Consider the following 17,985-nt stretch of genomic DNA (forward strand, 5'->3'; position numbering starts at 1 on the left):
CGTGATTTATGCTCTCTCCGGTTTACTGGCTTCAGAAACTTACAGGTGCTACTGATTCTGCTGCTTTATTTTCCTTCAAAGCCCATGGAGTCTAATGTTTTCTACTTTGCTTAGATTGTTGTTTTGTCATTAAAATTGGTTCTGGCTCCTTCCCAGCTCTTCCATCAGTATGTTATAATCTCACAATTAAAATGTCTAATTTATTTCCTCATGTTCCCGATGTTATTGAAATTGGCTAGAACCCTCTAGAAAGGATGCCAAAATCTTAATAGGCACCAAGGTAACAAAACATTTTGTATCCTTTTATTTTCTGTTTTCATTATACTAACAAAATAAAATATTTAACCTATAGTCAGATGGAAATCAGTTTACCTGTATTTATTTTAGAAATAAATTACTTTGCAACTTTAAATTAAGTTGCTTTTATGACTTTCCATTGAGAAAGAAAGTATTGCTATCAAATGTAATGTTAAGATGTTAATTTTAATAAAACAGTGACTTTAAAAGGTAGCCTCACAGCTATAGACAATGCTTTAAGTGAAAGGACAGTAGTTTACCTTCATTATCTTTTTTGGGCTGATCTGTCTATAAATTATTAATCTGACAAATAGAATAACAGTTTTGAATTTTTAAAAAATGTAACCTGAAATTTAATTGCTTTGCCTTGCCACTTGGGATTGTCTTTGTGAAGTTTTCTTCACTCCGACATAAACTTTTAATATTAACTAAAATAACTGCTCAATGCATCCAGCAGCAGATGGGTCTAGAATGCTGGGCAGAGCCGGGCCCGTCGCTGGATTTGGGAGTCTGTGTCTTGTGTGGTCTGTGGGGCCCTCCACCTGTGAGGTTCCCAGAAGCCCAGCCTTGGGTTTTCCATGGATCCTTGCTCACCAAAGCCATCCTGCCAGCCAGGAGGAGGGGGTGCCGAAAGGAAATTAGAACTAAGCATTGCTATGCTCATTCCTTCAGCAGGTATTTACTCAAGTCCCGCCAGGCCCCGGGCTGCGTCCACAGCTGGAAACACTGCCCTCACTTCAGCCCCGTGGGGAGAGACGCCCACCAGGCGATGCTGCGAGGGACAGTGACGAGTGGATCTCACCTCATCAACCACGCGGGACCCAGTTAGTGCACATATTCTGAACATTGCATAACAAGTCACCCCAAAACTTAGTTGTTAAGACAGCAATTTAGTTTAGCCCTGGGGTCCTGTGGGTTGCTGGGGCTGGAGCAGCCTGCAGGCTCCCCTGTGCTGGGTATCCAAGATGGTCCCCTCACACATGTGGTGTTGTTTCTGCCTGTGGCCTGGTAGCTCAGATGTCAGCCAGAGCCACGATGTGGCCACTCCCTGTGCTTGGGCTTCTCATAGTGCAGATGTTTCCAGAGGGAACATCCCAAGGGCAAGCATTCCGAGAGGCGAGGAGAGGAAGCTTCCGGGCTAGCTAAAGGCTCTATCTGGACTGTTGCCGTGTCACTAACTGAACTGGGTCAAAGCGGTCATAGCGTCCTCCCCTAGTCCACGGGGAGAAACAACACCAACAAAAAACAGAATCTCATCATGGGAGAGGGGCAAGGTCCCACTGCAGAAGGGCACGTGGTACGGGAGGAGACAGCGACACAGTCAGCTTTGGAAAACAACATGTATCACCAGACCTAAGACAGCGGTCGTGAACGAGTGGCATTTCCTGCAAGGCCTCTTGTTCACATGTTAAGTTAATAAGAGGTAAATCTAACAAACGTTTATTATGTTAGTGTGCAAATGGTCCAAGCACCTTACCTAGATTACCTCATTCAGTCCCCATCGTCTCCCCAAGAGGTGGCTAACATTAGGATTTTCATCTTACAGATAAGGAAACTGACACAAGACACCGAGGAACCGCCACGTCCACGCGTCTGCGCAGAGACTAGAACACCTCTCCGTGGCTGCATCGCGCTGCACAGGATTTAGCCTTTCCAAGGGCACGTGGACACGGCGGAGCAGGGGTGACCCTGAAGGGCAGATGGACAAGCGTCCCAGGCAAATTAAACACTCTCGCAGGATTTCTGCCCAGAGACGGTCCCGTGAGGAGGCAGAAGGGAAAGAACTTGCGGCTGGACTAAGGTGAAGGAGGGCTGGGGGCAAAGAGGGATTGGAAAGCTCGTCTGGGACTTCGGAAATATTTTAAGCATGGGGATTCTGTGACCAGGTGTGTGGCTTGCCAGGCTCACCCTAGCTGCTCTGTGAGGAAGGACTAGAGTGGGGATGGGCACGGAGAAGAGAGCCAGGGTCCAGCCGGAGGAGGCTGCAGGGGCTCATGGGAAGACCGAGGCTGAGCCCTGGGGTGGTGCCAGCCGAGATGGACAGTGGCCGTGTTCGGTCCAGGCACGTCGTGGAGCGGCTGCATCTGCGGGACATTGGGGGGGGGTGTGCTGGGCCAAGATGCCCCCCGGCCTCAGGTTTCCGTGATGAAACCTGTGTTTTGGGGGGCACCTGCTACAGAGGGAGAACATTGTAGAAACTGCAGGCTGGGAGGAAAACCCTCTCCCTCGCTTCCGCCTGCTGACAGGCTGACAGCAGGAAGACTTCCGCAAGGGGCTAGACTACCTGCTTCGAGCTCCCGCGTTCAGGCACGCCTCTCCAGGGGCAGGTGTCCCAAGTGTTGGACAGCACGATCCACATGAAATCATGCTTTGGCTAGGGAAGGAGGCAGATCTGTAGGTAACATGGTGCCCTCCTCGTGACAAATATTCAGGATGCTGGCCATGAAGTCCTCGAGCCTCCTTTTGTAGATGTCACATGTTCTAACCAATCAGAAGTTGGGGGTCAGCTTGGAGATGGGCATGTGGGGTGGAGGGAGGGAGCGAACCAAGTGAGGTTAGAATGAGGTGAGAAAGGTCGGGGGCACGCAGGGTCCTGGAGCGGGAGCACGGTAGAATCATCATTTCTGCTCCCTCATGGAGACCCCCTTTAACACTCTCCCCATCTTTAAATTGCTCTATAAGGCAGACTCCGTGTAAGTAACGAGGGGTGTTTTTCAGCCTTCCTGGGAGGGGAACCGGGCTGTCAGCAGCGGGAGCTGGAGAGGGGTTTTGCAGGAGATGATGTTCCGTCCTCTGAAACCATCCATTTCCAGGAGGGAACAACTCTGCAGTTGTGGGCGTAAGAGTACTTTGTGCTTCCCAATATTGAAAAAAATCTAACATCATTTAAATTGGGGTTTTAGATCGACATTTTGTTTTTAAAGCTGACTTACAGACAGCTTCAAAGTAGCTCTTTCAGTTTCAAAGCAGGTCAGATCTATTCATACATTGACTTTCTTTCAGATCTTGATGCTCAGAGAATAATTTCTTATTGGTATTTATTTTTCTCTAAATTAGCTATTTGCTTATTGACCCAAAATAGTTATCATCTCAGCTGGAAATATATTGGAACTCTGGTTGCCAAACAAATATTCAGCAAAAGATGAATAAAAGCATATGGGGAGGAAAACCCTACCAAGTCCGGCCTGCCGGTGCTCTGGAAGGCATCCTGGCCGGCAGCCACGTGCCCCACGGAGGCAGGCGTGGGGGTGACAGTGATAGATTCAGCAGCGGGAAGGTATTAATGATATTCACCGCTGATGGCTGAGCACTTCACCGTCATTTGCATTTCCATTTATCATCTCTGCATTTATCATTATGAAGAGGACGCCAGAGCTAATTAAAGTCTGGGCTAACAGGGTGACCTGGGAGTCTGGTGGCCACCAACGCCCAGAAAGACCTGGGAAAGTTTCCAGCAGGAAGGACACCAACCTTACACCAAACCCAATTAAGTTAATTCTTCAGGAAATCGTGTGAGGCACTTTCATTTGGGCAAACTGGAGGATTTTAAGCGTATCTCGTATTTCCTGCTTGAATCAAAGGCTGGCAGTGACCACTGTGCTCCCTCGCCCTGCCTCTAGCCCCAGCCAAACCCATCTCTGAAAATCCTTGCATTTAAAACAATCCGAAACCTGGAAACTCGCGGGTTGTGTTTGCATGGCACCTCACGCTTCTCTGTTGCTGTCTCTGAATTTTCTCAAATGTTCTACACATTTAATTCAAAAGATAAATTCTGGACCATTTATTCCCTGTTTCAATGCAGAATACACATGTACAGAATAAGGGGATCTCATAATCCGGTTCTGGTGCACACAGTCCACAAGCCGTGATTCCCAAAGTGTGAAGCTTCCTCGATGCATTTTCATTAGTATGATTCCCCCCTTAGTATCCATGACAATAAATGGCATCATTAAAGAATGGGATTTAATTTTTCCTTTATGAGTTTTAATTAGAGACTGACATTTTGATTCTTCTTCTCTGCTGCCTAGCAGACCAACAGCATGCCGTTTGGGGGGGTTCAACTCAGTTCTTCCTCCTGACGCTGATCCAGGAAAATCAGAGATGCCCTTGGAGAAAGCTCTACAGAGAAGAACGGACAGACTTTATTGAAGAGTGTTGATCTTGACCTTTTGTAGAACCGGGGGGACTCTCCGTGGGCTCCCTCCCCTTCTGAATGGAGAGGGGTGGCTCCCACACCGCCCCTGACTTGTCAGCATAGCAGCAAGAGGGAAAGAGTTAGTGCCAGTGCAGGTGGCAGGGGTGTAGGGAGAGGGTGTCTTCAGAGCCCCCTCCCCACCTGCAGTAGGAGAAGCGGCCGTGCCGTGGTGAGGGTACGTGGCCTCTGGGTCCAGGTCACTACAGTGGTGTTGCTGACGGAGTCCTCAATCCCCATGTGGTGAGAGAGATTCGAGGGCCGTCAGGACAGAGCCGCACCAAGAACAGAGGAAGAGGCTGCAGGTGTTGGCGTTCACTGGTTTTACATCCTCAGTGGCGTGCGGCTAACCAGAGCACTGGCTCATAAAAGGGAGAGGTGAAAAATGATAAAGACACAAGAACTAATTTTAAGAAATGGTGATCTGAGCTCTCCCAGCATAGTCTGAGCCGGCAGTATAACCAAGGGGATATAAATGATCTGCTTTGCTGTGTTCCCGTCTCTCTGGACATGAGGCACCTGGAGTTCACAGGAAGTGGAGCCTGGATCCTTCTTGCCCCCTTCATTCTGGGACCTGGGTCCCTTCCCCTGATGATAGTTCCAGGAGCCAAGCAGCCACAGGAGCCTCATTCATAGTGGGACTGAACCCCCAGGACCTGAGCAGGGCTCGGGACAAAGTAAGGGTGCAGCCAGTATGTGTGGAATGAGTGGATGGATGGATGATGGGTGGATGATGGACGGATGGATGGATGATGGGTAGATGATGGACGGATGGATGGATGATGGGTGGATGATGGACGGATGGATGGATGATGGGTGGATGATGGACGGATGGATGGATGATGGGTGGATGGATGATGGGCGGATGGACAGATGGATGGATGGGTGGATGATGGGTGGAAGATGTATGGATGATGGATGATGGGTGGATGGGTGAATAAATGAACAAACTTGGGGCGCTCAACCCAACTTTCACCTGACATACTCAGGATGTGACCCTGGAGTGCTACCCTGAGGTCTGGTCTATAACTAACTCCTGCTCTGAGCCCAGGCCTGGTTTAACAGGGCCCTGGCTCCCAGCCAGTTCAAGTCCCTGCTCACAAAGTGGTCTCCTGCTGTTGGCAACACCTGGAATTTAGATGACCTTCAGACAGGTCATATGGAATCCAAAGCGGGTCCCCACTCCCCTCTCTCCATGCTTCACAGTGAAGGCCCAATGGGCACCAACTTGTTACGACTCCATTCAGTGGTTGTGCTCTTGGTGACAAACGGAGCATTCTGCATGCAGCAGCAAGGACGGATGATGTGATACAATGATCAGACATGTATATATCATTAAGAACGATGAAGTTCACCACTGGTGAAATTAAGCTTTCTTTCATTAACAACTACTGTTAATCAAAAAAGCCAGTCTGCCATTTTAAACATTGTGACTTCATACTAATTTATCCCATAAATGAACTAAGTTATTCTGGATTTACAATTAGAAGCACATAGAATACAAATGGTACGGGCCAAATTAAACCCTGATGAACCAGAGGTGAACATTCAGCAGGAGGAATGCTGAACTTTGTCCAGCACACCATTAATTACCTTACCCTTCATTAAGTCACTAACCTTGTGGTTCGCCAAAGATACGAAGAACCTGGTTTAACATTTCATGGTTGGGTTTCAAGAAGCCCAGCTCTCAAAGTATGTAAACTCGCAGGAGGAAGTTAAGCACTGCTAGCACCCACATGACCAACCGTATCATCAAAAGACATTTATTTATCACCTAATTGTGCATAGCGCTGCGTTAGATGGTGGACAGACAATTAGGTGAACCGAATTTCTTGTCTCCCGTGAAGCTACTGGACAGACAAGAGAGTGAATAAAATGCCAGGCCAAGAGAAGAAATACAGAATGAAACCAGCTGCTGGGAGGTCACTTTAGAGAGGCCACGGGGAGGGAAAATGGCATGCGCACAGAGGAGAGCCCAAAGGACAGCTGAGAACTCTTACCTCTTATCTGAACAGACACAGCCAGGGCTACCAGGCAACCCCAGAAACTTGAGGGCAGGCACTGTGTTGGGCAAGAGATGTGCCCCTGACATGCTGAGGAGGAGGGGTGTGGAAGAAGGCTGGGGAAAGGGGCACCTCATCCTCTCTTATTGCTGAATCCCAATGGTAGTTTGCTGGGAAAGAATCAGATCTGCCAGCTCTGCTCAGGACGGTCATTCTTCTTCCTGTCTGATCCCTGTGACCAGGGACAGGGATACACGGACATCGTGTGTGGCATGCACTCATACATGGGCAGGGATCACTGTGTTCTGAGCAGGCCCTCCCAAAGGGTCTGCTGCAGACTTTATCAGGACCTTGTAGAGGCAGCATTTTAATCAGGAGGCAACACATACTCCTTTGCCTCTGAGACTTCTTGTTTTAGTTTTATTTAGTTTCTTTTTACTTATTTTAGTCACGCTAAATTACGTGATTTTTTTTTTTATCATCATGACTGAGGTATTAATGGACGGCTCATTCGAAGTCCAGTTGCATGAGTGGTGGCAATTGTATTCAGGCACGTAGCCACCAGCACAATCACAGAACATCCCCGTCACTCCCGCATGCTTCCTCCTGTCCATTTGCAGATGATACTTGCCCCAAACCTGACTGCTAATAAACACGGATCGGCCTTCTGTAACTATATTTTGCCGTTTCTATTTGTATGTAAGTGGAATTATTTTGTGAGTCTTTGGGTCTGACCTTTTTTCATTTAGCAAAATGCTTCTGAGATTTGTGCATGGTGCTGTCTCAGTACCCATTGCTCTTTATGCTGAGAAGTGTGGCATGGGATGCATGCACCATGGTGTGCTTATCCACTCGCTAGAAAAGAACCCTTGCCACCTTTCCGGTTTGGGGCTCTTACGGATAATGCTGCCATGAGTACGAGAGTTTAGGGAGTATATGTTTTCTGCTCTTTTGGGCAGATCCCAGGAACGGAATTGCTAAGTGGTAGTGATGTTTAATTTTATAACGTACTGCCAGACTGTATTCCAAACTGTCCCCCCCCCATTTTGCATTTCCACCAGCAGCATGAAAGTTTCAGTGCTCTACCTTTTCACCAACACTTGCTATTTTCTGCTGTTTTCACTCCCTGTTTAGTCGGCGAGCCGTGGTATTGATGAAGCTTTTAATTAACATTCTTGGGTCACGTGATTCTACTTTTAACTTTGTGCTAACACCATCAATAGGACTCATTGTGGGAGCAGTTCCATGCTTGGTGTGTCGTGACCACGAAACACGCACGTGACCTGTTGCTGTTGCTGGGGCCACGCAGTGGCTTTGCCAGTACTTTGCAGCCAACGTGCTCGCAGAATCACGTAGTGCCTCCCGGGGTCTCTAAAGCATGTTTGCCTGTGGGAACATGTGTTCTGATAGAAGTAGGCGCCCTGCCTTATCTTTCCATTTGCCTTCAACATCAGCTCACCGATGCCTTCAACCAGGGTTCTCTCAACTCAACAGCATGGCTGTCACTTACACTATTAAGCTTTACCTTCTTTCATGGGCCTAAACAAAGCCCACCGCCCTGACTGTACTCTCCAGGCTGAACCAGAGCAGTGTTTGGAATTTATATTTATTTTAAAAACAGCCTGCGGCTTGGGTAGGGAAATGGCATGCTTCCCCACACAATTTCGTTGTAATTCTTTGTACCTGTCTGTTATGGACCCAACGTGTCTCCTCAAAACTCGTATGTTGAGGCCCTACACTCCAATGTGTTTGGAGTTTGGAGATGGAGTATTTGGGAGGTAATGAGAGTTGCATGAGGCCAGGGGGGTGGGGTTCGTGCCCTTACGAGACACACACCACAGAGCTCTCTCTCTTTCTCTGTCTACCACGTAGGGGGACACAGGGAGAGGGGGGCTGTCTGCAAGCCGGGAAGAGGGCTCTCATCAGAAACCGACCATGCCCGCACCCTGAACGTGGGCTTCCAGGAGAACTGTGAGCAAGTAGAAGGTCTGGCATGTCAGCCTCCCGGCCCACAGTGTGGTGTTAGGACCGCACAGACGGAGACACCCTCGAAACGTCGTCTGGGGCTTGAACCGCATCTGTCTGCTGCCTCGGCCCTGTGACCCAGAGACCAGACTAACTCCTTGGTTTCTGCTGTCTTTGCAAAATAAACATCAAAGCTTAGAAAGTACAGCATTGATTCTTAGGGGCAGGAGAAGGGCAGAATGGGGTACAGAGTTTCATTTTGGGGTGCCGAAATGTTCTAAAATTGTGGCGTTAGTGGCACAACTCTGAATATACTAGAACGTACTGAATCCCACACTTTTAAGGGGTGACTCTTACGGAATGTGAGTTGTATCTCAATAAATCTGTTATTAAAAAAATACAGCAGACAAGTGCATGGAAACATTAGTTCTTCTAAAAACACCAATCCTTTGATTTCACTTTTGATTCATATGCCTGGGACACTGGGGGGACTTTTGATAAACTTGGGAAAGTCTAAGGCTGTTTGCCCTTGAGATGGAACTGAAAGGAGCCTTCAGAAACACACAGAGATCGCTGGCTACAGCTTTGTGAAAAATGTAAGTAAAACCAAATGGTTGTCCAGAAACACGTGGACCTACAGAAACCATTGTTTCCAATTATTTTATGATAGAATAATGAATAAGGGATACCTTGTTGTTAGTATATTCTATTCAAAATGTTCAAAGGGCATGGCATATGAAATGACAAGCAAACGTTAAAGATGTTTAGAGCCCTTACTGGATTCTCTGGGCCCACCGATTATGTATTCTGCTTTATTGATCAATTTCTGATAACTCTTCAGTCGGATATGGTTATGAATATGGCTATTAAGGGTTGTAGGGCAAATGAAGTCACGGCCTATTTCAGCTGCTAGGTAATCCAGGCATGCATCGTGGGCCCAGCAGACCCCTACTGACCGCCCATACTGGGGCCCCTGGGCGTTCCTACTGCTCATGGCTCCTGGCACCTCTCTGGCTCTCACTGACTAGCGGGCAGGAGAACCCGGGGAAAGAGTGAGACAACGCATTTTGCTCAGCCTGTCCGAGACGCTTCAGGAGACTTCGATCCACCGGTTCACGGCTGACTGTCTCTGAAAGACAAGAGTGGGGTGCCCACTCTTGCCGGCCTATTGTTGCCGGGCAACAGTGCCCACTTGTTTTAAGTTCATATGTTGATTACCTTCAGACCTAGATGCCTTCTCTCTAGATCAGAATCGCCCACTTAGGAGGGTGATGTGAGCCACACAGATGGCATCAGACTGGGTAGTGCCCATTTTTAAGAGAAGCAAAGAGAACGAGGTAAAATTAAAAAGCCTTCAGTACAACCAAATTTTATCACATCAACGTATAATTAATACAAACAATTATTAATGAGATATTGTGCATTCATTTGTATTGAACTGAGCCTTCAAAATCTGTGATTAGATTACATTTGTATCACATCTCAAATCGGGCACTAAATTTTCATCGGTTCAGGTGAAATGCTCAGTCCTGGCAAAAGACCAAGTTGTGTTTAATGGGAAAATAGTTAACACTGTTTCAGCCTTAAAATCTAAATATAACATGTATGCTATATACACATCTAAAAATAAGTTAATTAAGATTGAAATAGTCCAGTTCAGTTTCTCGATCATGCCAGAGGCCCGTGTGGCTGGTGGCTTTGTTCTCAGACAGCGCAAGGCTAGATTACACAGCGACCGAGCCAGGTGGCCGGGGCAGGACAGAAAACAGTCACCCCCGAGTGCCATCAGTTACCTCACACTCACAGGTTAGAAGATGTGCACAGCCGTTCGCCCGACATAAATAATGGGTATGTGGAGACAGGACGTGTAACGAAGAAGGATTTGAACTTGAATTGTTACTTTCCAGGGTCTACAATTAATTCTACGCCCGGGAAAGTCAATGAATCAAGTATTTGAAGCATATCAAAGGAGCTCTTGGGAGAGATTTTGCATTTCTACACAGACAGCAGCGTTCCGCACAGCTGTGTGGACCATCGCCTGGAACGCTGGCCGGCCAGGCAGTGCCCGAGGTTACGGTGCAGGAGGAGACCTGGTCACATCAGGTCCTCGGGAGCTCCCCGCTATGTGGGGATGGCGGGCCTCTGGATCCCTCGCCTCCTGTCCTGGGGGGATGGCTTCCTCAGCAGCAGCTTCCCTACCTCCCCTAACACCACCTCCCCTGGGCTTGGCCGGCTGGCCGGCTCCACGCTGTGTACCCCACACACTGCAGCCTTGCCGTACTGACCCGGCGGCTTGCTCATCAAGGTGGGAGCTGTCGTCCGGCGCCGATGTCCGCGCACCAGCCAGCTCAGAGCGCTGGGCGGGGGAGTTGCTGTGCTCTGCTCAGGTCCTCAGGTGTAGGGGTGAGCGATGGCTAGAGGTAGTGGTGTCAGCCGTGGTGCAAATGTCAGAAACCAGAGTGAGGGGGGGATATAATGAAAACCATCCCTTCTCCCATTTTTTCTAATGTTTCTTGAGCTGAATTTTGAAGAGAACAAGAAGTAGAACGTACCTTATAAATACTTCTTTCTTCTCTGGGAAAACATCTGGAAGGTTGACACAGAGGGACCCACAACTGCTTTTTTGTTGTCATAAAGTCCGTGGTGGAACGGAAAGGGCTTGAGCAAGGGGGAGCCAAACCAATCATTTTAAATTGGGCTGAGAAAAGCCATTTAGTTCCACTCCATCTGAACTTACCAAACACTTGGTTCAGACCTGAAACCCTAGGCCACCGCCCTCCCCTGGGCCTGGGGGCCCACAGCCAAGCCAACAAGCCTCTAGGAAAACATCTTGAATGTGTTTGGCTGAAAACAGGAATGAATCCAGGGCTTGGGAGACAGCTAGGGTTTGCTAGAGGGCATTTTCTTTCTTCTCTGCTCAGGCTTGCTTCATCCTACAGATGTGTGCATGGTGGGACCCATACGCATGCACACACACACGTATACACAAAAAATTGAGGGGAAGGACCCAGAAGTTTCAACAAAATGAAGAGAAAATGCACAGGTTTTGAAAAAGAAAAAGAAACATTCAGGCCAAAGTTCAACATGGCTATGGCCAGTCCCAGTCAGCCCAAGTCAGCCCCAGGTGCACGGGGACAAGGGAAGGGCAGGCTCTTCTCTCTGGGCAAAGAGGAGATGTCCTCATGCACTCATGGCCTTTGTGTTACTGACGGGTCAGTTGAATCAAGTTATGGTGCATGCAGACTAGGTTAGGCACTGCCCAGAGATCACTGGGGTGCGATTCTGAACATGTCGGTCCCCATTCCCCCCTTGTGCACCCTAGATCTGGCGCACACGAGGCCTGAGCCTTAGGCATGGGAGGGAAGAGGCTTGTGGGGACAGCAGATGAGAGGGTGGGAGTCTCAGAAGGCTTTCAGAAGTGGGTGGCCTTGGACTGGGACATGGAAGGTGATGGTTGGGACAAGGAAGGAGGGATTTTGTAGCAGCAAAGCCTCTGAGGCCTCAGCGTGCAGTGTGCATCTAGATAACAGCTCAGATCGTGTCCTGGTGTTTTCTGAGCTTCTTTGAGATGCACGACTGGAAAGGAAAACACCGTTCCATCCTTGCTGGGAACCCTTAGTTCCTGTTGTCCTACCCACCAGTCAGACTTTGGGAGGCTGGTCAAGCGCACGACAGGCTTCCTAGGTGAGCAGAGTTGAGCCAGGAGATAATTGTTGTCTTGGTTGGGTGGGAGCAGACCCCAGTTACATTCTTCTCTGAGCCTCGCAAATAACCAATGCTTTGACCCAAAAGAGAGCAGAGTGGGCCATGCATGCACAGATTCCATCGTGGAACGGAAGGGAGAGGCTAAACAGCATAGGGTAACAGTCGTATCCCCACATCCCGTTAATTGGAAAACTTTGAAGTACTTACATTTTGAAAGAAAAACAGTGATCGACAATGGAAAGAATTATGATAGATGATAGACAGATGATAGATAGATAGATAGATAATAGAGACAGGTAAGGTAGATGGACAAATAGACAGGTGAAGATGATAGGGACAGGGGAGCAGAAGGCAAGCTGAGGACAAAGCAGAAACTGACACCCCGTAACCCCTCCCCCCACGGGATGTATGTGACCTTCCTCAGGCACTCCCGGCTGCCCTAAAGGAAAAACCAATAGTTCACTTACAGAGACCACAATCCTGCAAGACCTGAGTCTCCCTCAGTTTACAAATGTCTTAGCAATTTACAAGAACAAAGCATTTCTATCAATAACAGCTTCCGGAAGGAAATGTAGATACAATTAAATGTCCTTATAACCTGCAGCCCATTGAAGATACTGGAAGCAGGCTGAGTGTAATGTTCCTCCTGGAAATTCCCAACTATCTTCATGTTAATTCCTTGCTAGAGGGGTAAACAACCTTCACTTGACAATGGCAAGGCCTCTGGTATCCTGTGAGTCTTCTTTAACATAAGAAAATCCTTTTGAAACCTCCCTTTTCCTTACCTCCCCCAACCCCATAGTATATAATCAGCCACCCTCACAACCCGGGGCAGCAGCTCTTTCTGCCCATGGGTACTGTCCCCATGCTTTACTAAACCACCATTTTGCACCAAAGATGTCTCAAGGGTTCTTTCTTGATCTTCAGCTCTGGACTCCACCCCACCGAAACTCACCGATATTCCAAAACCACACCAATAGTGTCAGGGGAAAGTAAAAGCATCGACAACATGTACTATTCCCGGGACTCCCAGTGTCTTCAAGAACTAATGTGACACACATGAGGAACAGTAGTGGTGGGGGGACTGATGAGATGAACATGAAGCTGGTGGGGGGACTGATGGGATGAACATGAAGCTGGTGGGGGGAGTGATGGGATGAACGTGAAGCTGGTGGGGGCACTGATGGGATGAACGTGAAGCTGGTGGGGCACTGATGGGATGAACGTGAAGCAGGTGGGGGCACTGATGGGATGAACGTGAAGCAGGTGGGGGCACTGATGGGATGAACGTGAAGCTGGTGGGGGCTACTCAATGGTTGATCTTGTTTGACTCAGAGATGGTCACAACCTCAGTTTTGCAACAGAAAATCAGAAGGGACTTTGGTTTCTTTTTGTCCAGCTCAAATGTAAGATTAGTCCGTCGGGTCTAAACCGTGAGTCCGGAGTGAAGGGCATAGACCGTCAGCAGGAGCTTGTTCCCGGGGCAAGCACGAGTGCATGCTCTGAGCGTTCCTGGGAGGGGCTCGGCACAGCTCACACACAGCGGATGTGGTTTTGGAATATAGGGGAGGTTCAGGGGGTGGAGACCGGAGCCAAAGACCAACAAAGAATTCTTGAGACGTCTTTGGTGCAAAATGGTGGTTTAATAAAGCACGGGGACAGGACCCGTGGGCAGAAAGAGGGGCTGCCCCGGGTTGTGAGGGTGGCTGATTATATACTATGGGGTTGGGGGAGGTAAGGAAACAGGGAGGTTGAGAAAGTACTTCCATATGTTAAAGAAGACTCAGTGGATATGGAGGCCTTGCCATTGTCAAGTTAAGGCTGTTTCCCCCTCTAGCAAGGCATTAGCATTGAGATGGTTGGGGGCTCCTGGGAAGAATGTCACAGGTGTCCCACCCAAGAGTGGGGGGTGGGGGGAGGTTGCAGGGTGTCAGCTGATGCTTTGTCTTCAGCCAGCCTTCTGCTCCCTCATCTCAACCACCCCAGTTCCATACCCATGGGGAGCTCACAGATGACCTCCCCTTCTAGAAGGGTCAGAGACGAGATCCACATGAGAAGGGAAATGTGCCCAGATGGGATGTGGTCACCTTCCTGCCCTCCGTCTTAGTGGGCAGGGGGCCCCGAGGAACCGGGTCCTTCTGCAGGAGTTCGGGAAACCCAGTTCTGAATCTTAGGAGGCAATGCCCTGGCTGCCCTGTTCCTGGTCCAAGACCTCGGCAAGGCCATGGGCATCTTCTGGCCGCCGAGGGTTTGGTAGCAGGGGCTGAGGGAAGGTCTCGGGTGTGTGTAGGTGCTCCTTACAGCCCCCGCTGTGCCACGGCCCATGGGCACCATTGCCAACTCTCAGGTTGCTGCCAGGACCCCAGCCTTGACTTCACAAGTCACACGGAGGAGGGAGCCAGATCTGCTGCAGGGAGAGAGATTTCCTTCAGCTGCTGCTTGTCCACAAGGGTTTGCTTTGGCCCACGCGGGCCAGCACCACTGCCGCCAGGCCTCTGGGGGTCAGGGTCGGCAGGGTCCAGAGACCAGGGCCTGGGGGAGGCAGGAGGAAACCACCCAGGTCACAAGGGCACCTGCCGGGCGGTCTCTGTCTCCAGCTGCAGGCCAGCCATGCACGCTCGGTGCTGGAGCCACAGCTGTGGGCGCCAGGCCTCCGACCCTGGGCAGGTGGGCGCCACGGCGGTCCTCTCCTTTCCTGTCCTGGGCTCTGTGGGTATAGCTCCCTCTTCTCACCCCTTCTGATTTCTTTCCTTCCTGCTGAAATTGTTATGGCCACTTGCTGCTCACCCTTTTCTCTTTCTGGTTTAAAGAATGTTCCCGCGTCTCTCCATCACCCAGGCTTTTCTCTTGTCTGCTTCTGGCCAGACTGTTGGAAACCTTTCCCTTCCTCCCTCCTCTCTGCCCTTCCTGCTGTTTCCTGTTTCACAGTGTTTTAAAGCCACAGAGGACTCCTGGTGGTGGCTCCCTGCTGGGATGGCTACAATGGGCCAGGAGCACCTGCCCTTGGCTCTGGGGGAGGGGCAGGGCCCTGTGCTCTGGGAGGCGACCAGGGTCCCTCCTCATGCCCTTGCCTCCTGGGGGTGCTGTCCCCGGACTCCAGCACCCCCAGAACCCTCTGCCATGGCCTTTTGCGGGGAAGAGTCCCCAGAAAGTCACTCCCTGCCTGTTCGCAGACCCTGGATGGCCTCTCCCGCACACAGCAGGCCTCCAGCTTCTCCACCAACCTGCAGCCCCTTTTCAGCTGTGTCTCCAGCCAGAGAGGCTTCGACACCACTGTCTCTAGGAGGTCCCAATAAAAGGATTCTTTCCTTTGAAAATGACCTACGATAAACACCGGGATGATATCTGAAAGGATGGCTGTTCTTTATTTCATCAACTTATCGAAAGGACACAAACACAACAATACAAAACTGGATGGAAACAGATCTTAAAAAAAAAAAAAAAAAGCAGCAGTAAGAGCACATCTTAAAATAGCTCAGGGTTTCAAAGTCATGCTGGCCAGGGTGGCACCCAGGGGATAATGTTCAGGTTCGCATCTGGGCCTATGCAGGCTTGGGAGGCAGGGCTGTGTCCCAGCTGCAGATACATCCAGACACATGGCCGAGCGGGGACCGTCCCTCCCCCACGACACCCCGTTCGGCGACCCCACAGGAGACTCGCTCTGCCACCAGGCACCCTGAGCCCCAAACCCAGGCTCCAGGGCGGCTCACACCCCGGTGGCCGAGAGGGACGCGCCCCACGCAAGTGGCAAGGCAGCCGCGGCAGCGGAAGGAGAAGAAACAACTTTACACAAGTTGTTTCTGCGGCCGCTCTTTGTGATAAGGGACTTCTGCTCCCTGTCAGCCCAGTGCCATATGCTGCAGGAAAGCAGGGGCCTTGAAGAAGGAGCGGCTCCTGAATTATTGATCAATGATTAGCAAATGCCATCGAAATTGTAGACTTGATGTTGTGCGCAGATCCATAATTCATGAGTGGACAAAATAGGAGCTGGTAGAGTTAGCAGTAGGTGCTCTCAGCCCCGTATTGATTACTGAAAGCAACAGGAGGGACGTGTAGTGTGACAGATGGAACAGCGCTGACGGCTCCCGGCCGGCCGTCGGCACGGGCAGAGCTGGGGAGTACTCGGCTGCAGAAGCAAATACGTTTCCATTGTGCCTCTTTGATCACCACGCTGTTCCACGAGACCGAAGGACATATTTGTTTATAATTTATGTATTCTCTCGCTATGAAAGATTGATGGTGCCCTATTAGATACTCCAGTATCTAAATTTCCAGATACTTTGTACTGTGACAGCCGGCGACTCGGTGTTGTGAAGTGTCCTCGGCCGTCCTCCAGCAGGGCTCCATCCCTGGAGGGCTGGGCCGGGCAGCCGGCCACCCAGGGCCACCCAGGACGCCCGAGCCCGTGGCCCTGCACACGGCCCCCACCCACTCTCAGCCCAGCCTCCAGGAGGAGCTGATGGAGCCCTCCGCCGGACGCGGGCAGGAGATGACCTGACCCTCACCCCACGGCCAGGAGGGGCCGGTGAAGCCCATCGTAGGTGGACATTTTCTCCTGGGGAGTTTGGAAAAACAGCTTGCGTTCCCACATTTGCGAATACTGTGCATTGGGAAGTACACAGTTTCAACCGCATATGTAATAAGGGCAGTTTGCTGAATTTAGAGCAACGGGGGGGGTGATTTTGCACCCAGGGGAGATCAAGCACAGTCAGGGGCATCTGGGGTTGTCCCAGGTGGGGAGAGTGCCCCTGGTGAGAAGAGAGGACACTGCTGACTATACTCCAGGGGACAGGGGGAAAACCAACAAAGAATTATTGCCCCCAATGCCTACTGTGCCCTCATCGTCCCTTTCAAGGGGGCACAGTCTTCACAGCTGCAGGTGTTAGTGCCCCAGAACCGGGGCTCACTCAGGAGAGTTCTACACTCTGGTCTAAAGAGGGTTCTCCAAGCCCCTGTGTCACAGTCTCCTCCCCTGTAAAGTGGGGGAAGAAAACTGTCCCCCCATACTGTGGTATGCAGGCAGTTCAGGGGACACAGAGCCGGGCACATAATATGCGTTGAGAGAATGTGGATGTCGTATTGCATTCATCACGACCGCCGTTCCGCTAAACAGGACAAGTCTGCATCCATCACAGTAGGAGTCCCACTGTGCAGGGTCTCAGCTCTGCTCATTGCTTATCTGTCTATCCATCCATCTAGCCATCTATTGTCTATCCACCTATCTACCACCATCTATATATTATCTATCTATCCATCTATTACCCTCCATTATCTATCCATCTATTGTCTATCCATCTATCGATCTATCATCTATCTATGGAGATGGGTTGAATCAGCTAAGACCACTTTCTTAATTCTGAACCAAAACCCGAAATGTGGTGTGAATCGAAAATAAGGACGAGAGTTAGTTTCTAAATCACTCTGTTGCTGGGATCTGCACAACCCTATACCATCGCACCCTAGGCTTGGAAGTGACCATAGGGACCCACCACAAACTGCTCTCGAAAGTCCCAGCCAAGTATGTGAGCATTGGGAAAGTTGCTACGTTCAGGAGAAAATATAGAAGGAGGCTTTTGAAATCAGTTTGAAACTCCTGCCCTCTATTGTTTTAAAAATGTAAAACCAAATAAAATGGAATTTGCTCAGAGGAGCCTTCATGGTTTTGCCTCCTCTTTTTTGGCGTCCAACTAAAACGGACATGGGAGTAGTTGTTTGCGGAAGTGGCCCGCATTCCAGTCTTCCATATCATTTCATGGTCAGGATCCAGACATCATCAAACAACCCACATAGTCAACGCTTCCTAAATTTTTGAGGAACGTGTAT

Source organism: Ailuropoda melanoleuca, chromosome 3 (genome assembly GCF_002007445.2).
Source record: "Ailuropoda melanoleuca isolate Jingjing chromosome 3, ASM200744v2, whole genome shotgun sequence".
Lineage (NCBI taxonomy): Eukaryota > Metazoa > Chordata > Mammalia > Carnivora > Ursidae > Ailuropoda > Ailuropoda melanoleuca.